The 23,204-nt window shown below is 38.8% G+C and overlaps 1 protein-coding gene across 3 annotated transcripts in view; it reads right to left on the bottom strand.

Annotated features, from left to right (window-relative positions):
* Positions 1–23,204, bottom strand: part of RalGPS (Ral GEF with PH domain and SH3 binding motif) — a 156,688-nt gene that overhangs the window by 132,171 nt on the left and 1,313 nt on the right. The gene's annotated exons all lie outside the window — the stretch shown is intronic.

Raw genomic sequence — 23,204 nt, forward strand, 5'->3', positions numbered from 1 at the left:
ATCATTTTAGTCACTTGAAGGTGTTACCTGGGTCGAACTAAGATATAATAAATAGGTTTAGGCTAAAATCAAAAGTACTTGAAACATGTTTAATTTTAGATTACAAGCACAAGTGCAGGTACTTAATAAAGCATGGGTCATGGGTTAGGTGAATTAGAGCTTTTAATAATTTATTTAATTAGATTAGAATCATCAAATGAACTTAAATAAGAAACTTCAGAAAGTCTAATAACATTAAGTAGATTAACAAAAGAATTAGGATGCGGGGAGGCAACTAACCTTTAAAGTTGTAGAATAAATCTTCTTATTTAGTCTTGAACTTTAAAAAGAAAACGCAGGCAGCATTAAGCAGATTAACAAGGAGAGGAATAGTTTAGGAAATAAGTAAAAGTAGAGGTATGTGACAATTAATAACTTTTAAACTTTTGGAGGTATTGTATTCCCCTGAGTTTGTTTTTTTTTTTCCTTTGGTTTGTTTTTTCCGTCGATCTTGTTTTCCGTGCTGAGCACCAATGCTACCGACGTGCCAGGAAGGCAGCTCCCACACCTGGACCCTACCTATCGACCCATCAACTCATGAACCGGGGACCAACGGCTTTACTTCCCATCCGAAGGAAGGCGTGATCAGAGATGTTATGCCTCAGAACATCCCGGCGGCGCCGACTGGAATTGAACCCAGGCCTGCTGGGGTGAGAGGTAATCACGCTTACCACTACACCACCGGCGCCGTTGCCCTGAGTTTGTTGTACTCGATTACTATATTATTCTCTCAATATGCGAAATCTCTTATATATGCGGTTAAAGCATTTGAGTTAACTTATTTCTTAGTGTTCAAGTACTTACATTTTTAAACAGCAGTCAATGTTGATCTATGAACTAAACCATACGTAAAATCTAGCTTTCCTCATGTGGTATTGATGCATGTTTAACTTTTCGCGGCTGTCAGAATCAACGCGCGTACGTCTACGGAGCTTACGCAGGAGTGATTCGCAACGCTGTAGAGCTCACCAAAAGTTTTTTGAGCTTCTGTAGTATAGAATTTGTTCGGCACGGTCGCGAAATCTTGAAATGATTGATACGTGCAGTAAAATAACTAAATTGAAACAAAGTTCAACAGTAAAATAAGTAGACTATTTAGGGAGGAAACCAAAATTAATCAACTTGCCAACATAGGCTATCACATTTATTTTTGTGGCACTCTTTAAGTGATAATAAGCTGTTTTTTTCTCTATGGTTGTTTCGCGTGGCGTTCACTATTTGCGCGATTTTTGTATGTTACGTAATTTAGATGTTTAGCTCTAAACGGTTTTACTGACTCGAGGTCGTTCCTTAAGCGGTGTTGGCACAGGTTAACCCTTTGCCGACTGTCGGATTCAACGCGCCTACGTCTACGGATCTTATGCAGAAGTGATACGCAATTCGGTAGAGCTTGTCAAACGCTTTTGAGCTTATGTAGTATAGAATTTGTTCGGTGCGGTCGCGAAATCTTGAAATGATTGATACGTTCTTTAAATTAACTAATTTGATACAAAGCTCAGTAGTAAATAAGTAGAATATCTAGGGAGCAAACCAAAATTAATCAACTTGCCAACATGATTGCAAATGATATGATATGCAAATTTAAAATCAACTAAGATTGTGTTTCCGTTTAATAGATCAAATTTCACTGGTATTAGTTCTTGCATTTCTTTCTCCACGTCTTGTTTTGTAGCAAGAATTATCTCTCTACTCTCTTTCACGAATTGCAGGATGAATGGTCTACAAAACCGAATGTTTTGAGGCATGCGGTTAAACCATATAATTTTGTTAGGATTATTCGCCCCATATAACCGTATTGGAGAGAGTGTTGATGAGAATACATCAGAATCATCTTGACATTCGTCTGGCAGTGTTTGATGATACTGGGAATAACCGGTTGAACAGGTTATTTGATGTCATAAACTCGTCGAGTTCCCTCAATAACTTTGATGATTCGTTGGACTGTATGCTCCAACAGACCCTGTAGTTTCACCTTCATTTTGGACGCGGTTTCCTCAATAGATTGAGTTGGAGGGGCACGTACTTTTTAAATGCCCCGATAACGTTGTATGGTCGAAATCTTGATGGTGCCTCTCGATGTATTACTTCGTATTGACTTTTGCGTAAGCCAGCTTCAATGAACATACTAAATGCTTCTTTAGGTGACATCATTCCACGTGTATCTGTTAACTGCGCGTATAGCAAAACTAGATTCGAGCCAACTCCGATGATCTGAATCAAATCTCTCTTTTTTTTCGTAGAGATTGACTCCACTTCTCCTTGAATTTACTGACAAGTTTTTAAATTTTATCCTGCTGTCGTGTTTGCTTTTCCACGTGGATATGATATTTTTCACAAATATACTTGAAGGCTTTTTGAACGTTTTCGCTATGCGTTAGCTTTACGTCAAAAAGTGAAATAATAGTGTGCACACTTGTGTTTAACCGTCTTCAATGAAACTAACAGCCCATAACAATTTATATACGATTATGAACACAATGAGCTTCAACAAGTCTTGAACGATAGGTAGGAATAGTGGGTATAGTAATAAAGCCCATAAATAATAGGTATAAATATAAATGATCATATAAGCACCATCACAATACATTCTTAATACGTCATGTTGTTTTGCTTTTTATAACAAAAATTAAATTAAGTCCGTTGTTCAACAACATATTTAAATATAACAAAACAGTTTCATCGTGAAAATTTAAAATAGGGTAAATGTTGGCTTCGGCACCTACGACTATTATAGGCAACCAATTTTCAAACAATAATTGCACAGCAGAACATCTTGCTAGATATTCAAACGATTCCTTGGTTAATCAGCTACAAACTGATGCAGCTAATTTAGAGGTGCCGATAATAGGACAACCGGTTAACACGTAAATTAAATGGAAAGGCTGTCGAAGAAAAAGAAGCTGCCTATAATTGACACACTCACCTGAAAAGTTTGAAGCGTTGTAAAAACGATTATAGACAATTTTGGACCATTAGGTCGATTTGAATACATAAATCAGCAGGCAGCAAAAGAGTGTAAGCAAACAAGATCTTCAGTTCAGTTCAGTTGTGTGCATGAGAACGAGACAATGTAAAAAGAAGCATGTACGCTGCTTAGACTGACGAGAATATGTAAATTCCCCTATTACGCGAAAATAATATTATTACACGAAAATCAGCTAATCTAATCAAATTTTTGAAAACGCTCTATTTCCAGATGGCGTAAATTTGCGCAAGATTTATTTTCTGAACTTAATAAAATACATAAAAAAACTCGATCATGGAGCATAAAATTACTTGGTATATTTTTAGGAAAAAAAAAAATGAACGGCAAAAAAAAATTTGACGTGTTTCTTGTTATTTTCATCATTTATTTTTATTTTTTTATTTTACATTATTCCATCATATTAATCTGCATTCTCATTGAAAGCTCTCTTATAAGCTTTCTAATTGTATGTAAAAACATATGAATAACTGTTAAATACATTATTATATTTTGACGTAGAACTACGTCTTTGTCGACTATACTGGGGTGCAAATCAAAAAAATATGTGTGGTGAAGGAGTGTTAGGTTTTGAACGCTTGTAACTTTGTCATTTATAGATGAAATTAAAATCCAAATACGCCAATCGATAGGATATTACATTACAAACCTGTTGAAATAAATATTTTTCCAATTTTTCTGTAATTAAACTTTTGAAAATGTACAAATGATAATTGTATCACTGATTTCATGAAATAAGCCTTTTTCCCAAACCCAGTCATCATAAACGAATACCATTTGGTTGCACATCATTCTGCTTGAACCTGAAAAGATATAAATCAGCGCTGCTCTCATGCCTCTGCTCATTACCGCTACGGACGGCGCGGCACTAGGTCCTGCAGCAAGCAAGACTAAGTCAGCGGCTACAGGTGGAACACGGCGTGTCCACCACAATGAGGAATGAGACTTGAAAAAACGTGCATGTAAAACCCCCTCCCGCTTAACAACCCACTCCCCCTCCCCCTTAACAATAACCCGAAAAAGACATGGACTTTGACGATCATTTTTTTTTCGGGAAATACATTTTAAGCAAACCCTAATAATGTATGAACAATTAATGTTTTACATGCAGAGCCAGCATTTTCAAAAAAATATTGCTTATTAGGAGACATACACTCGATGAATTACCAACAACTGACTGTAAAACATATCTGGTACCTCTATATATGCAATTACATATATTAACATCCAAAGTCCATCCTTTTTTACATATTCTGCACAAAAGAAACTTTTTACTCCGCCTCATTCATAAAAAACGGCAGGAAATCCTATCAGGTCCTGAACCTGAAAAGATATAAAACAGCGCTGCTGTCATGCTTTTGCTCATTTTCGCTTCGGACGGCGTGGCACTTGGTCCTGCAGTAAGCAGGACCAAATCAGCGGCTAAAGGTGTATCACGGCGTGACCACAATGAGGGAAAGTAATGTATGTAAAACTCCTCCCCCTTTCACAACTACCTCTCCCCCTCCCCCCTTCACAACAATCTCTCCCTCCCCCCTCAATAACCTCTCCTAACCCCACCCCCCACTCATCAACAATCTTTTCTACCCCCCCCCCTCAAATACCTCTCCTAAGCCCCCCCCCCCCGAAACAATAACCCGAAAAAGACATGGACTTTGACGATCACTTTTTTCCGGAAAATAAATTTTAAACAAACCCCAATTATTAGTAAACACAAGTTTTTCCCTTAATTTCTTCCCACACCAAAACTTTCAAATTTGAACACAAATTGCTTGAAAAACATGTTCGATGGCATTCAGTTGGTGAATTACACACAACTGACGGTGAAACATATCAGTTGCCTCTATTAATGCAATTATATTAACATCCAAAGTTCCTCCTATTTAACATATTCTGCACAAAAGAAACTTTCTGCTCCGCCCCATTCATAAAAAAACTGCGGGAAATCCTATCAGGTTCTGAACCGGAAAATATATAAAACAGCGCTGCCATCATGCTGCCATCATTTTGCTCATTGTCGCTTCGGACGGCGTGGCACTTGTTCCTGCAGTAAGCAGGACCAAATTAGCGGCTAAAGGTGGATCACGGCGTGACCACAATGAGGAAAAGTAATGTATGTAAATACCCTCCCTCTTTCACAACAACCTCTCCCCCTCCCCCCTTCACAACAACCTCTCCTAACCCCCCTCACTCATCAACAACCTCTCAAAACACCCCCCCCCCCCACCCCACCCGTCTAATCCCACACATGAGTTGTTGCAACGTGATAAACAAATCAATATCTATGTGTCGACCACATACTTCATACATTTTTTTTTTCTTTGATTTGTTTTCCGTCGATCTTGTTTTCCGTGCTGAGCACCAATGCTACCGACACCAGGGAGGCAGCTCCCACACCTGGACCCTACCTATCGACCCATCAACTCATGAACCGGGGACCAACGGCTTTACTTCCCTTCCGAAGGAAGGCGTGATCAGAGATGTTATGCCTCAGAACATCCCGGCGGCGCCGACTGGGGTGAGAGGTAATCACGCTTACCACTACACCACCGGCGCAGCTATACTTAATATATGTACATATAAAAACCATGCGTGACCACACATACTATTCATTTGCGTATAAATTTCATGTGTACTTCTGAGTGGATTCTGTTTATGTGTGGTTAAATGAAAATCATGTGGAATTTCACATAGATATTTGTCAAGAAAAATGTGTAAATTGTTTTGAGTCAACCATAACCGAAATATTGAAATACTTGAAAATTTTAAGATAAAGTATAATAGTCAATAATGCATGAAAAACATCAATGTTGTGTGGTTCTACGTCATACTGCGGTCGTGTCTAGGATACAACCCTTAAATTTTTTTTTTAAATTGGGTATCAAGCTGGAGCTGCGTGACAGCTTAGTTTTCAAGACTTGACCCATTTTAATAAATTTATCTTCTATCTTTGACAATACAGCAGAAGGGCTAGCCTATGTTGCTTGAACACTGGATTCCGTGTGTATTGTTTCAAGATAGTTATAGAAAAAATGCTGTGACGTGTGCGCGTAGATACAAGGATTACTTAAAATAACTAGGATAGGCAAATTTTTGGTCAACTTTGGAGTGTTGTAACTTCGTCAAATATGATCCGATTTTAAATCTTCCAAGAGCACTTGCCTGTTAAACTAATATTGTTCTACGGTGTAGCCACAAAAATAGTCCTGGTCACCGGATACCGGAGATATTCTGGGTTTCCGGAGGGCTTGTCTAACTTGCTAAATTTTTGGTGAAATTTTTTTTATGATGTTGGTTAAATATATATATTTATAGTAAATACAACGAAAGAAGAACCATTTTTAAAGCGAATCATATGCCAAGAACTTAAATCGGCCTATAATCAACTGAGATATGGCCATTTCCCTGGAATCGGTTCTGGTGAACGGTTCTGAATGCGGGCAGAACATTTATTCACTCAAAACATGCCGTGCGACAGCTCTTTCTTCATGGTTTCTCGTCAATAGACTTTCGATAAACTTTAAATGCATCATTGACCACATTGGCCACTCTTGGAACGTCCAGTATGCCCCCGGGGGAACCTGGAGCAGGGGAAAATTGCATTTTTACACCAAAACATGCCGTGCGACAGCTCATTCTTCATGGTTTTTCAAGAATAGGCTTTCCATAAACTTCAAATGAATCATTGACCACATTGACCGCTCTTGGAATGACGGGATACCCCCGAGGGATCCTGTAGCAGGGGTCAATTGCGTTTTTACACCAATTTTTCTGCAAGCTTTTTCATGAATAGGCTTTTGATAGACTTTAAATAGATTAGTGACCACATTGGCCACTCTCGGAACATCCAGTATGCCCCCGGGGGAACCTGGAGCAGGGGACAATTGCATTTTTACACCATAACATGCCGTGCGACAGCTTATTCTTCATGGTTTTTCATGAATAGGCATTCATTAAACTTCAAATGGATCAGTGACCACATTTGCCGCTCTCGGAATCACGGGATACCCCCGGGGGGAACCTGTAGTAGGGGACAATTGCTATTTTACTCAAAAACATGCCGTGCGACAGCTCTTTCTTCATGGATTTTCATGAATATACTTTCTATAGACTTAAAGTGAATTATTGACCACATTGGCCGCTCTCGGAAACACTGGATACCCCCGGGGGAACCTGTGAAATTTGAGCTATTAAACGGAAACACAATCAAGTTGATTTTAAATTTGCACTAAGTATGATTGACGGTAAGGTATCATATATTTGTGGTAGTTCATCAATGCAGAACTGTCCTATTTGTGGGGCAACTCCAAACGTAATGAACAACAAAGGCCAATTAGAAGAAGGATTTCTATCCAACGTAGATACCCTAGTTTATGGATAACTCCACCTCATGCATGGATTCGGTTCTTTGAATGTCTGCTGCATATTTCGTATCGTATGGATATAAAGTAATTGAAAGTTTTACAGCCACGTAAAGAACAGTATCTGCAAAGAAAAAAAACAAGTAACGGTGCAGCTTTACAAAAAATTTGGAGTTAGAGTTGATCAACCAAGATCGGGATGAGCAGGTACGAGCACAACAGGTAACGTTTGTCGACGAGGATTCGCAAATATATATATATACAGCAATTCCATAGAAAAAAGTTATAGTGGGTCTCAGAATTTCATGAAAATTGGTATAGTTCTTCCTTATCAAAAAATATTAGACTCGTATTTTTTTATTGCGCCATTAGGGTAACCATTTCCGTGTTAGGGTGGTCCAAAAAATAATTTTTTTTTTCAAAAATGTCTTTTTTCAAAAATTTATAACTTCTGAATCTCTTGACCGATTTTTACGATTGACCCTTCAAATGAAAGATGTTTTAATGTAGTTTTAAGAAAAATTATGAAACACTCAGAGATATTTGATTTTGTAGGAAAAATATATGTTTCAAATGCTTTTTCTTGATTTTCACTGCGAGGGTCTTCAACAACTTCTTATTTTAGTATTTTTATATATATTATAGGCCGATTTAAGTTCTTGGCCGAGTTCTTGGCATATGATTCGCTTTAAAAATGGTTCTTCTTTCGTTGTATTTACTATAAATATATATATTTAACCAGCATCATATATAAAATTTCACCAAAAATTTAGCAAGTTAGACAAGCCCTCCGAAAACCCGGAATATCTCCGGTATCCGGTGACCAGGACTATTTTTGTGGCTACACCGTAGAACAATATTAGTTTAACAGGCAAGTGCTGTTGGAAGATTTAAAATCGGATCATATTTGACGAAGTTACAACACTCCAAAGTTGACCAAAAATTTGCCTATCCTAGTTATTTTAAGTCATCCCTGTATCTACACGTCAAAGCATTTTTTCTATAACTATCTTGAAACAATACACACAGAATCCAGTGTTCAAGCAACATAGGCTAGCCCTACTGCTGTATTGTCAAAGATAGAAGAAAAATTTATTAAAATGGGTCAAGTCTTGAAAACTAAGCTGTCACGCAGCTCCAGCTTGATACCCAAAAAAAAATATAATAATGTATTTAACAGTTATTCATATGTTTTTACATACAATTAGAAAGCTTATAAGAGAGCTTTCAATGAGAATGCAGATTAATATGATGGAATAATGTTGAAAAATAATAAAAATAAAAAATGATAAAAATAACAAGAAACACGTCAAATTTTTTTTTTGGCCAGTTATTTTTTTTTCCTAAAAATATACCAAGTAATTTTATGCTCCATGATCGAGTTTTTTATGTATTTTATTGAGTTCAGAAAATAGGTAAATCTTGCGCAAATTTGCGCCATTTGGAAATAGAGCGTTTTCAAAAATTTGATTAGATTAGCTGATTTTCGTGTAATAATATTAGCAGCGTACATGCTTCTTTTTACATTGTCTCGTTCTCATGCACTTTACTGAACTGAACTGAAGATCTTGTTTGCTTACACTCTTTTGCTGCCTGCTGATTTATGTATTCAAATCGACCTAATGGTCCAAAATTGTCTATAATCGTTTTTACAACGCTTCAAACTTTCCAGGTGAGTGTGTCAATTATAGGCAGCTTCTTTTTCTTCGACAGCCTTTCCATTTAATTTACGTGTTAACCGGTTGTCCTATTATCGGCACCTCTAAATTAGCTGCATCAGTTTGTAGCTTATTAACCAAGGAATCGTTTGAATATCTAGCAAGATGTTCTGCTGTGCAATTATTGTTTGAAAATTGGTTGCCGATAATAGTCGTAGGTGCCGAAGCCAAAATTTACCCTATTTTAAATTTTCACGATGAAACTGTTTTGTTATATTGAAATATGTTGTTGAACAACCGACTTAATTTAACTTTTGTTATAAAAAGCAAAACAACATGACGTATTAAGAATGTATTGTGATGGTGCTTATATGATCATTTATATTTATACCTATTATTTGTGGGCTTTATTACTATACCCACTATTCCTACCTATCGTTCAAGACTTGTTGAAGCTCATTGCGTTCATAATCGTATATAAAATGTTATGGGCTGTTAGTTTCATTGAAGACGGTTAAACACAAGTGTGCACACTATTATTTCACTTTTTGACGTAAAGCTAACGCATAGCGAAAACGTTCAAAAAGCCTTCAAGTATATTTGTGAAAAATATCATATCCACGTGGAAAAGCAAACACGACAGCATGATAAAATTTAAAAACTTGTTGGTAAATACAAAGAGAAGTGGAGTTAATCTCTACAAAAAAAAGAGAGATTTGATTCAGATCATCGGAGTTGGCTCGAATCTAGTTTTGCTATCAAGGAATTCATCGAAGAGGAGCAGAACGTTCCTTCAACATCAAATCGAGGGAGACCTTCAAAGCAGTTTGATGAGCTGAGCGAAAGAAGCAAGCGTCGTATCGTCGACAACGAGGAAGTAAATCCAAAGGTGGACAGCATCGAGAAAGCCTTATTTATTGCGCGACGGACTGCCTATAATCGACGGGACTTTAATCTGGTTAAGGTCATTGGACACCAAGAACATTATAAGAAAATATACGCGCAGTTAACAGATACACGTGGAATGATGTCACCTAAAGAAGCATTTAGTATGTTCATTGAAGCTGGCTTAAGCAAAAGTCAATACGAAGTAATACATCGAGAGGCACCATCAAGATTTCCACCATACAACGTTATCGGGGCATTTAAAAAGTACGTGCCCCTCCAACTCAATATATTGAGGAAACCGCGTCCAAAATGAAGGTGAAACTACAGGGTCTGTTGGAGCATACAGTCCAACGAATCATCAAAGTTATTGAGGGAACTCGACGAGTTTATGACATCAAATAACCTGTACAACCGGTTATTCCCAGTATCATCAAACACTGCCAGACGAATGTCAAGATGATTCTGATGTATTCTCATCAACACTCTCTCCAATACGGTTATATGGGGCGAATAATCCTAACAAAATTATATGGTTTAACCGCATGCCTCAAAACATTCGGTTTTGTAGACCATTCATCCTGCAATTCGTGAAAGAGAGTAGAGAGATAATTCTTGCTACAAAACAAGACGTGGAGAAAGAAATGCAAGAACTAATACCAGTGAAATTTGATCTATTAAACGGAAACACAATCTTAGTTGATTTTAAATTTGCATATCATATCATTTGCAATCATGTTGGCAAGTTGATTAATTTTGGTTTGCTCCCTAGATATTCTACTTATTTACTACTGAGCTTTGTATCAAATTAGTTAATTTAAAGAACGTATCAATCATTTCAAGATTTCGCGACCGCACCGAACAAATTCTATACTACATAAGCTCAAAAGCGTTTGACAAGCTCTACCGAATTGCGTATCACTTCTGCATAAGATCCGTAGACGTAGACGCGTTGAATCCGACAGTCGGCAAAGGGTTAACCTGTGCCAACACCGCTTAAGGAACGACCTCGAGTCAGTAAAACTGTTTAGAGCTAAACATCTAAATTACGTAACATACAACAATCGCGCAAATAGTGAACGCCACGCGAAACAACCATAGAGAAAAAAAACAGCTTATTATCACTTAAAGAGTGCCACAAAAATAAATGTGATAGCCTATGTTGGCAAGTTGATTAATTTTGGTTTCCTCCCTAAATAGTCTACTTATTTTACTGTTGAACTTTGTTTCAATTTAGTTATTTTACTGCACGTATCAATCATTTCAAGATTTCGCGACCGTGCCGAACAAATTCTATACTACAGAAGCTCAAAAAACTTTTGGTGAGCTCTACAGCGTTGCGAATCACTCCTGCGTAAGCTCCGTAGACGTACGCGCGTTGATTCTGACAGCCGCGAAAAGTTAAACATGCATCAATACCACATGAGGAAAGAGGAAAGATAGATTTTACGTATGGTTTAGTTCATAGATCAACATTGACTGCTGTTTAAAAATGTAAGTACTTGAACACTAAGAAATAAGTTAACTCAAATGCTTTAACCGCATATATAAGAGATTTCGCATATTGAGAGAATAATATAGTAATCGAGTACAACAAACTCAGGGGAATACAATACCTCCAAAAGTTTAAAAGTTATTTATTGTCACATACCTCTACTTTTACTTATTTCCTAAACTATTCCTCTCCTTGTTAATCTGCTTAATGCTGCCTGCGTTTTCTTTTTAAAGTTCAAGACTAAATAAGAAGATTTATTCTACAACTTTAAAGGTTAGTTGCCTCCCTAAGCGGACCCCCTGCATCCTAATTCTTTTGTTAATCTACTTAATGTTATTAGACTTTCTGAAGTTTCTTATTTAAGTTCATTTGATGATTCTAATCTAATTAAATAAATTATTAAAAGCTCTAATTCACCTAACCCATGACCCATGCTTTATTAAGTACCTGCACTTGTGCTTGTAATCTAAAATTAAACATGTTTCAAGTACTTTTGATTTTAGCCTAAACCTATTTATTATATCTTAGTTCGACCCAGGTAACACCTTCAAGTGACTAAAATGATTCATTTTGAAGTACGTTTCCTAGCTGATTTTTAAATTATATAGGGTATATGCTCCAACTATGCTCACACGCTTCCACTATGTCGCACCACAAAAATACGTATGGGTATGTCGCAACAGAAACACGCCACAGTGGAAATCCCGAGCCATAGTTCAAACACTTATCCCAAATCAAAATGAAGCACATATAAGATTAGTTACAATACCATGTACAAAAATGATGTTTAACATTGTTTCCTGAATGAAAACTTCAATGAAAACAACAATATTGAATTCCACTAAATTAATTTTCCCAAGTAACACATAAAACATCAGAGTTGGTTGGAAATGCTAACATGAAGTTTTAGTGTGATGATTTATTAGCTAGAGAATGATCTTTAGAAGAGGGTAGGTGGATAGTTCCGTTAGAGTACGGCAGTATGAAAATTGAATAGAAGTTGAAAATGAGCGAAGGGCCATTAATGCGACAGTTTTTCAAGATAGACGCACATTTTTGCCTAACCCGTACGATGTACGCGGGGACTTGAAGTATGTCTCCAAGTCCACAGGCAAAAATGTGCGTCCCTCTTTTTGCTCATAAACTTACTGCGGCTGTGGAATAGTTCTAGCGACGTTTTCATCACTACCTAAAGCCCCACGTTGCGAGAGCATTTCCAGTCGATGGTGTGTTATAATGCAGTTCTTCTTTACCCAACTATTGTGTTGCTCCTCTCATCATGACCAACGTGATCATCTCAGAGAGAAAGTAGTAGGGTAGTTGTTGCGTGCTGTACCATCATCAGCATTGTTGACGGCTACTCCCGCCTTGAGTTGTTACATTCAAAGTGTTTTTATGTTACTTCATACGCGAAGTCAGAGTTGGTTGGAAATGCTAACATGAAGCTTTAGTGTGATGATTTATTAGCTAGAGAATGATCTTTAGAAGAGGGTAGGTGGATAGTTCCGTTAGAGTACGGCAGTATGAAAATTGAATAGAAGTTGAAAATGAGCGAAGGGCCATTAATGCGACAGTTTTTCAAGATAGACACACATTTTTGCCTAACCCGTACGATGTACGCGGGGACTTGAAGTATGTCTCCAAGTCCACAAGCAAAAATGTGCGTCCCTCTTTTTGCTCATAAACTGACTGCGGCTGTGGAATAGTTCTAGCGACGTTTTCATCACTACCTAAAGCCCCACGTTGCGAGAGCATTTCCAGTCGATGGTGTGTTATAATGCAGTTCTTCTTTACCCAACTATTGTGTTGCTCCTCTCGTCATGACCAACGTGATCATCTCAGAGAGAAAGTAGTAGGGTGGTTGTTGCGTGCTGTACCATCATCAGCATTGTTGACGGCTACTCCCGCCTTGAGTTGTTACATTCAAAGTGATTTTATGTTACTTCATACGCGAAGTTAACGATTTTCAGAGTTGGTTGGAAATGCTAACATGAAGCTTTAGTGTGATGATTTATTAGCTAGAGAATGATCTTTAGAAGAGGGTAGGTCTATAGTTCCGTTAGAGTACGGCAGTATGAAAATTGAATAGAAGTTGAAAATGAGCGAAGGGCCATTAATGCGACAGTTTTTCAAGATAGACGCACATTTTTGCCTAACCCGTACGATGTACGCGGGGACTTGAAGTATGTCTCCAAGTCCACAGGCAAAAATGTGCGTCCCTCTTTTTGCTCATAAACTGACTGCAGCTGTGGAATAGTTCTAGCGACGTTTTCATCACTACCTAAAGCCCCACGTTGCGAGAGCATTTCCAGTCGATGGTGTGTTATAATGCAGTTCTTCTTTACCCAACTATTGTGTTGCTCCTCTCGTCATGACCAACGTGATCATCTCAGAGAGAAAGTAGTAGGGTGGTTGTTGCGTGCTGTACCATCATCAGCATTGTTGACGGCTACTCCCGCCTTGAGTTGTTACATTCAAAGTGATTTTATGTTACTTCATAAGCGAAGTTAACGATTTTCAGAGTTGGTTGGAAATGCTAACATGAAGCTTTAGTGTGATGATTTATTAGCTAGAGAATGATCTTTAGAAGAGGGTAGGTGGATAGTTCCGTTAGAGTACGGCAGTATGAAAATTGAATAGAAGTTGAAAATGAGCGGAGGGCCATTAATGCGACAGTTTTTCAAGATAGACACACATTTTTGCCTAACCCGTACGATGTACGCGGGGACTTGAAGTATGTCTCCAAGTCCACAGGCAAAAATGTGCGTCTATCTTGAAAAACTGTCGCATTAATGGCCCTTCGCTCATTTTCAACTTCTATTCAATTTTCATACTGCCGTACTCTAACGGAACTATCCACCTACCCTCTTCTAAAGATCATTCTCTAGCTAATAAATCATCACACTAAAGCTTCATGTTAGCATTTCCAACCAACTCTGAAAATCGTTAACTTCGCGTATGAAGTAACATAAAAACACTTTGAACATAAAACATCTTTTTGAAAAACAATTAGAACGGCTTGTTGTATAAATGTATTATAAGAGATGCAGAAAACATCCCACGTTATATATGAGGTTTAGAGATGTTATTTCATACTTCTTTGATTCAACATTTTCCAAAATAGTTTTCTTTTGCTTTTATCTCTAAATGTTATTTGAACGTGCATCTTACTGTTTTAATACCACTTTAAAACTTGTCGTATACAAAATCAATTCAGATTGACGTAAACATTCACGGTGCCATTGAGCCGGACTGTCTCTACATGCAGTGATTGATTACAGTTTCTTATGAGGTATTCGGAGGTTTGTTATAAAGAAAGTTGAAAATACTTTTTTATGACAGCTCATAAATTAATACAACTGAAAATGTGCAGGTTGTCTTATAAGGAGTTGAAAATGCGTTTAAATAACATTCTGGCAATTAGATGTACGTTTTGCTACTAATAAAACGTCTTCATGACGGATCGAAGGCGTGTTGAACGAGAAAATAATTTTCATGTCATTGGCTAGAACATGATAGATACTTATAACAAACCTTTCATCAAGCGTTGTTGGTCTAGTTAGGTAGTAATAAGTCTACCACGCCAAGGAGCAGTTATCGAATCCCATGCTCAAGTTTGTTTTTATTGTTTTTTTTTTCGTCGCTGGTTTTTATGATGTTTCCAAAACATGTTATAAGACCAGTATTTAGTTGTATAAGCTCCGCGTCATACGCTTTTTAGGTTATATAAATGTATTAAGATTCCACATCGAACGCTCGACTGTTTCGGTCAAGTATTGCTTGCACTCCGTAATCGGTACTAGTTTTTTTTTCCCCTATTGAGGTTTTTTTTCAATCCGTTGTTTTTTTCCGGCCCAAACAAAAACCTTTGAATATTTCTCGGATTTCGAAGGATCTGACAAAACATTTTTCGGCCGTAACCGATATCTTTAAGGTAACGTCAAACAAACTGCGCGTTACCGTTGATGACCTGAAACAGGCAAACCGGATTGTTGCCTATGAGCTTTTTTCGATCGAATATCGAGTCTACGTCCCCAGTTGTGACGTAGAAATTGAAGGAGTGGTCACCGAATCGAGTCTGACTTGTGAGGATTTCCTACAAGTCGAATCTTTCGGCATTTTCAAAAACCGTGCCCTCCCGAAAGTCAAGATACTGGACTGCATTTAACTGCAGTCAGTGTCGCTCATAGGCACTAACAAAAAGTATACCCTCTCAGATTCGTTGCGTGTGACCTTTTCAGGATCGGCATTACCTGACTACGTCACAATTGGGAAGGTTCGACTACCTGTACGCTTGTTTGTACCGAGGGTAATGAATTGCTTGAAATGCAAACAACTAGGTCACACTGCGGACTTTTGTTCCAACAAACCGCGGTGCGATCAATGTGGGGAGGAGCATACGGAGGGTCCTTGTCATGCTACCCCAAAATGCGTTTACTGTAAGGATGCTCCGCATGCTCTGAGTGATTGCCCGAAGTACAAACAGCAGGGAGAAAAACTAAAGCGGTCTTTGCAAGCTCGCTCTAAGCGCTCGTTAGCAGAAATTTTGAAAACGACCGCTTCATCTTCCTAAACCACCCCAAAAAGCAACAACACATTCCACCTCCTGCCAGATGATGATCAGGGCTCTGACTCAGAGGTGGGTGAGAGTAGTCCTTTTGTCTTTAATGGCTACACGAGGAAGCGGTCCAAAACAAACGTCACCCAAAAACCTCGTAAGGCCTGTCGTACGGACTCTCAACCTACCTTGTCAAATTTAAGAGGTAGCGTAAATGTAGCAAAACCCCCACCACCGGGATTTAAATCTTGTAATTTTAACAAGGACTTTCCGCTACTTCCGGGATCATCTAAAACCCCAGATATCCCAGTTTTTCAGCCAGAAAAACAGCTGAATAATCAGCAAGAACATGATGCCATGTTCACGTTTTCTGGAATTGTGGAGAGCATCTTCAATATATTCAACGTCTCTGACTCAACTAGGAACATTATTAATTTAGTGCTTCCATTTGTGAAAACTCTTTTGAAGCAACTAGCTTCTAGGTGGTCCTTCTTTGCGTCGATCATATCCTTTGATGGATAATTTTCCGAATGAGGTCGGGGATATGATCTCTGTTCTTCAGTGGAACTGTAGAAGTCTTATACCGAAACTTGACACATTCAAATTTTTACTTCACAACTCACTTTGTGATGCATTTGCTCTTTGTGAAACATGGCTTTCTTGAGACACCGATCTCCGTTTCCACGATTTTAACATTATTCGCCTTGATCGAGCAGATTCGTATGGAGGGGTGCTTCTTGGGATTAATAAGCTCCATTCCTTTTATAGAATCGATCTGCCTTCCGTGACAGGCATTGAAGTTGTCGCATGTCAGGTAAATATTCGAGGTAAAAGCCTCAGTATTGCCTCAGTATATCTTCCTCCAAGAACTGCGATTTCTCGCCAAGGTTTCTCTGATATCTGCGAGGGGGGCGACACATCTAAATCTCAATTCTAGATGCTCAAAAAATCTCACACTAGCGAATAAATCTTCGAAAAATCTTCTTTCATTTTTCGCATCTACTTGCATCGCGCATCATCTTTTTGCAGGAAATCCTCAAAACGTGATAAATCTTCTTTCTATCTACTCAGCGTACGCACAGCTAGCCACAGCAAAACACAATATTTCCTGCATCGTAGATAGAGTCGTCCCCCTCGGATATCTGCTCAGCTTTATCTGAGCCTCGGTTGATCTTAGGAGATTTTAACTCCCACGGTACAGGCTGGGGGGAACTGTACGACGACAACCGCTCAACCCTGATATGCGACCTTTGCGATAACTTCAATATGACAATTCTAAACACTGGGGAAGTAACACGAGTGGCCAAACCTCCAGCAAGAGAAAGTAGATTAGACCTCTCCCTCAGTTCGAGTTCACTATCGTTGGACTGCTCGTTGAAAGTAATTCAAGATCCCTACGGTAGTGACCACTTGCCAATCAAAATTTCTATTACCAATGGTTCATCTTCCACTCGCTCGGTTGACATCGCGTACGACCTCACGAAAAACATCGACTGGCAAAAATTTGCGTCCGCGGTTCTCGGTGGTACTGATTCGGTTGAGATACTCCCTCCGCTGGATGAGTACTCCTTTTTATCGCGACTTATCGTTGAATGTGCTCTTCAAGCACAGACGAAACGCGTTCCGGGTGTTTTCGTTCGCAAAAGACCTCTCACTTCGTGGTGGGATAAGGATTGCACCGACGCGAACAGCGAGAAGTCCGCCGCGTTTAAACGCTTCCGCAAACACGGCAAGGTCGGGGATTTCGAGCGGTACACCGACCTCGAGAAAACTTTTAAGGGCTTGATTAAAGCCAAAAAACGCGGTTACTGGCGTCGGTTCGTCGATGGTTTGTCGCGCGAGACTTCCATGAGAACGCTCTGGAATGTCGGCAGGAGAATGCGAAACGCGTCATCACCGGTCAACGAAGACAAGGAGTACTCAGACAGTTGGATATTCAGCTTTGCGCGGAAAGTTTGTCCGGATTCGGTGTCGGTTCAAACCAACGTTCGTGATCGTCCGTCGGGTAGTAACGAAATAGATTCCCCGTTTTCGATGGTGGAATTCTCACTTGCTCTCCTCTCATGTAACAACTCAGCTCCAGGAATGGATAGAATCAAGTTCAACTTGCTTAAAAATCTCCCAGACGTCGCGAAGAGACGCTTGTTGAACTTATTCAATCAATTTCTGGAGCACAACATTGTTCCGGATGACTGGAGGCAAGTAAGAGTTATCGCCATTCGAAAACCCCGTAAACCCGCATCGGATTATAACTCGTACCGTCCCATCGCGATGCTGTCCTGTATACGGAAATTGTTGGAGAAAACGATTCATTTTCGTCTAGACAAATGGGTCGAGTCGAATGGTTTACTTTCAGATACGCAATTTGGATTTCGGAGAGGCAAAGGAACGAGCGACTGTCTTGCGTTGCTTTCAACTGAAATTCAACTGGCCTATGCGCAAAAACAGCAAATGGGTTCAGTTTTCTTGGACATTAAGGGGGCTTTTGATTCTGTTTGTATCGATGTCCTTTCGGATAAACTCCACGATAGTGGGCTTTCACCAATTATGAACAACTATTTGAGCATGGGTCTCCCCCAGGGCTCATGTTTAAGCCCTCTTCTTTATAATTTTTATGTAAAAGACATTGATGGTTGTCTTGATGAAAATTGCTCGCTAAGGCAGCTTGCAGATGACGGCGTTGTGTCCGTTATAGGACCAAGTGCACCGGACCTGCAAGGACCATTGCAAGATACCTTAGACAATTTGTCTACTTGGGCTATGAAGCTGGGTATCGAATTCTCTCCGGAGAAAAAAGAGTTGGTTGTTTTTTCTAGGAAGCATCATCCTGCACAGTTACAGCTTCAACTAAAGGGTAGAACAATCACTCAAAGTATATCTTTCAAGTATTTAGGTGTCTGGTTCGATTCCAAAAGCACGTGGGGAAAACATATTGCGTATGTGAAACAAAAATGACAACAAAGAATCAATTTTCTTCGTACAATTACTGGAACTTGGTGAGGAGCACACCCGGAAGATCTGTTCAGGTTGTATCGAACAACCATCTTGTCGGTCCTAGAGTACGGTAGCTTCTGCTTTCAATCCGCGGCAAAAACACACATCCTGAAGCTACAACGGGTTCAATACCGTTGCCTCCGAATCACGCTTGGCTGTATGCACTCGACACATACGATGAGCCTCGAAGTACTCGCGGGTGTTCTCCCACTGACAGATCGTTTCGCGGAAATGTCCTTCCGGTTTCTTATCCGTTGTGAAGTAATGAACCCATTGATAATAGAAAACTTTGAGAAGCTGCTCGACCGAAATCCTCAAACAAGATTCATGAGTTTGTACTATGAGTACATGACGCTGGAGGTTGGCCCTTCTTCATTAATCTCCAATCGTGATTGCTTTCAAGCCTTCTATAGTTCCTCTGTTTAATTTTGATCTGACCATGATACAAGAAATCCATGGAATACCAGATCACCATCGGTCGATGGTTGTTCCCTCAATTTTTGCAATCAAGTACCACCATGTAAGTAACGATAAAAGATTTTTCACAGATGGGTCAACCATAAATGCTTCCACTGGATTTAGTGTATTTAATCAATTTCATAGCGCCTCTTTTAAACTGCAGAAACCATGCTCAGTATACGTTGCGGAACTCGCAGCTATATTTTACGCAGTAGAGCGAATTGCCTCACTACCTTCTGACCATTATTTCATTTTTACGGATAGTCTTAGCTCATTGGAGGCTATTCGTTCAATGAGGCCGATGAAGCACTCCTCGTATTTCCTGCCTGAAATACGATCTAAACTGAGTGCTTTATCTAACTGCTCCTATACTATCACCTTAGCTTGGGTCCCATCTCATTGCTCAATTCCGGGTAATGAGAAAGCGGACTCGTTGGCTAAGGTGGGCGCTATGGAAGGCGATATTTTTGAGCGACAAATCGCCTTCAACGAATTTTTCTCCATTGCTCGTCAGCAAGTCCTCATCAGTTGGCAACACAAATCGAATGATGGTGAATTGGGAAGATGGTTACATTCTATTCTCCCACAGGTGTCGAACAAACCATGGTTCAAAGGGTTGCACATGAGCCTCGACTTTATACGCGTTATATCAAGGCTTATGTCCAATCACTGCTCGTTAGACTCGCACTTCTATCGAATTGGGCTCTCAGACAGCAATTTATGTGCGTGTGGCAGTGGCTATCACGATATCGAGCATGTTGTTTGGTCGTGTACCCTACACCGTGTTGCCAGATCTGATTTATCCACATCCCTCAGGGCCCGAGGAAAACAACCCGCGATACCCGTTAGAGATGTCTTGGCGAGCCGAGATCTCGACTATTTGAATTTAATTTATGTGTTTTTAAAACGGATAGATCTGAGTATTTAGTAGTTAGTGTCATCTTGTGTTCTCTCAAGTTGTTAGCTACCCATCGGTGTACCCCCATGTTTGTCTTTTTCATCAGAGTGTTGCTTAGTTCGAGATAAAGAGCACATTGCTCTCCAAACCTTGTGTTCACAATCCCTACCCTGCCATCCATTTGTTACAATTTGTCACCCCTAACCTCGAGATAGCCTCGAGTAATCAGCCCCCGCTTTACTAAGGTTAGTTTTAAGTAATTTTGTAATCTAATCAATGAATATTGGCTCCGCAAAGCTACAGCAAATGAGCCTGGAAAAATAAACGCATTATAAAAAAAATGTATTAAATGATGTATATTAAAGTATTAGTGATTCTTTGCGTTAGTCATTACAAAGTATTTTCAACTTCTTTATGACAAGCTGTGTTGCTTGGGTTGGTATCCATGACAGATACGTATTTCGACTACAATGTGCAGTCTTCATCTGTGTCATTCCCACTAAAGAACTTATCAAAATCTAACCCCCTTAAGTACTCATCCCCTAGGTATAAAAGTCAAGATCACAGGTATAAAAATGAAACTACAATGTGTTGAATCGGAACCTACCTAACTAATAAAATCCAAAGATTTAAGTAAACTAAAGGAGAAAAATCTATTCAACTCTCGAATAAGGAAAATCCCATCATAATGAAGTAATGAAATTGGGTTGTTAGCGGAATGCTTAAATAAAACAGCAAAAAAGGTTATCTTCCATTTAATTCCACTTAATTCATTTTGGTATCCATGACAGATTGCAAACCCAAATAAATCTATCTGCGTAAAAAAAATACGGGTGATTTGCGGCAAAACCCGCCAGTATCGCACCCAACGTCAGTGCCTATACGTAAGGGTACTACGACGCGACTCTCAATCAAAGGAGTAACAAGTGTGCTACTATCACTGCTAGACTAGATCTTTGGTTCTCTCATGCAGTGGTTTATCAGAGAGGGGAAGCTTAGTAATCCCCATTGCCTGCCCATGACGTCATTTTATCGCGGCATGAGCCAGCAACGCCGGCCATAAACCTACACTTAAAGATAAATTAAATAAAAAAGCTTAAAAAGTATGCAGATTACCGCTTCACCTTATTGAGTCCGAGCCATGATTACTTCGGCAGTAGTCATGCATGATTAAATTCGAAATAATTTTTCCAGTATTAAATTTTATTCTTTTTCAATACGGATATATAATCAAAAAAGATTAAAATTCAATAAAAAATTATTAAAAAAGAATCAAAAACGATTAAAATTTATTCAAAAAAAGATAATCTAAACTGGGATTAACATCAGATGCTTTATTTTTAGAAAGAGAGGATTAATGTTTAATGATTCGATATGATTAAACTGAGTTTAATGTCAAATTGATTAAATTTCAAGCAAAATGGGAATAGTTGAATTTATCAGTGTACCGTCTCCAACACTCCACTATAAAGCATGAAATTAAGCCCGCCCACGAACAGCAAGGTGCAAAAACTAGCCAAGGGGAGGGAATAACTGTTAAATACATTATAAAATACATATAAATACATTCTAAAATGATATTTTAATGTGGGCTTGTTTTTAAAGCAAAAAGTGTATGATTTCAGCATTTTTTTCAACTTTCAAGTTGAATATCCCTGAAACTACAAATCGTAGACCCCTTTAAATTTTGGGAACTTCTTAATAAAAGTGTTTGGCAAATCAAAGTTGGCACTTGTGGAGAATAGAAGAACTATGAAAGTGATGATGGTTTCAAAATTTTCCAGATTTTTAAGGAACCAGATTTAAATAAAATGCTCAATTTGCAAAATAATACCATTTTAAGATTGCACTCGTATACCACACCGTGTAAAATTTTGAAACCATCATCACTCTCATAGTTCTTCTATTCTCCACGAGTGCCAACTTTGATTTGCCAATAGAGTATTCCAGAATCTGAGTAAGAAGAAGTAGATTTTCTTATTTTTGTCCGCCTGATTTCCTCTAGTGCCTCCGCTGGCACTGCCTGGTTGGTGTATTTGGCTGAATTAGTATCTCCCTGTCACCTTTGATTGGCTTGCGCAGTTCTTCTATATTACTTTCTTGCATATGCATTCACAATTGCTTCACGTTTATTGAAAAAAAAAGAAAACAGTAATGAGCACTGTGGAAAAACATTTGAACATGGAAATTTTTGATGCTTCATTTTTGCCGTCAAGGAAATGGTTGAAAAAATAATGTACAGTTTTTGCAATTTGTATGCTCTGAGAAATGGGAAGTTTTTTTTTTATGGAGCCAGTTACTTTGGAAATGAATTTACTACGCGGTGTAAAATACAAAATAACCATGCTGACATGATTTCCATACAGAATATCAACGGGTATTTGCTTTGAACACAGCTCCCCAGCAGACGGTCGTGGATGGACCAGTTTATCACCATTTGAAAGCTATTTAATGTAATTTTAGATGCATTTGACTTCGTCTGCACCTATCTGTATTTTTAACCCTTCGGCTAAAAATCTATATAATGAATTATGTCGCGGACAACGCGATAGTCCGAGATACCACTGAACAAGCGACACAGAACAAGCAGAAACCTAAACCTATTGTACCCACACGCCGCACATAATTGTACTTCGTTCTACACTCCACACAGCAGGAAAAAACAAACAGCTACATCACGTAGGAATATCGTCCTGACTCGATCACTCTCGATCGAGTCGGTTGGTATAAAAGTACCGGCACCAAACTTTACCTACATTCAGTACAAATCGAACCATTATACGAATAACACCCGTTCAATATACAATTAATTTCTAACGCCGCGAGTTCATCTCTTTTTCTCCTGACCGAAGCCAACCACAAGCCAATCAATCA

The sequence above is a fragment of the Ochlerotatus camptorhynchus genome, unplaced genomic scaffold, assembly GCF_037179485.1.
Source record: "Ochlerotatus camptorhynchus isolate MF236.1 unplaced genomic scaffold, CSIRO-AGI_Acam_v1.1 ptg000749l, whole genome shotgun sequence".
Lineage (NCBI taxonomy): Eukaryota > Metazoa > Arthropoda > Insecta > Diptera > Culicidae > Ochlerotatus > Ochlerotatus camptorhynchus.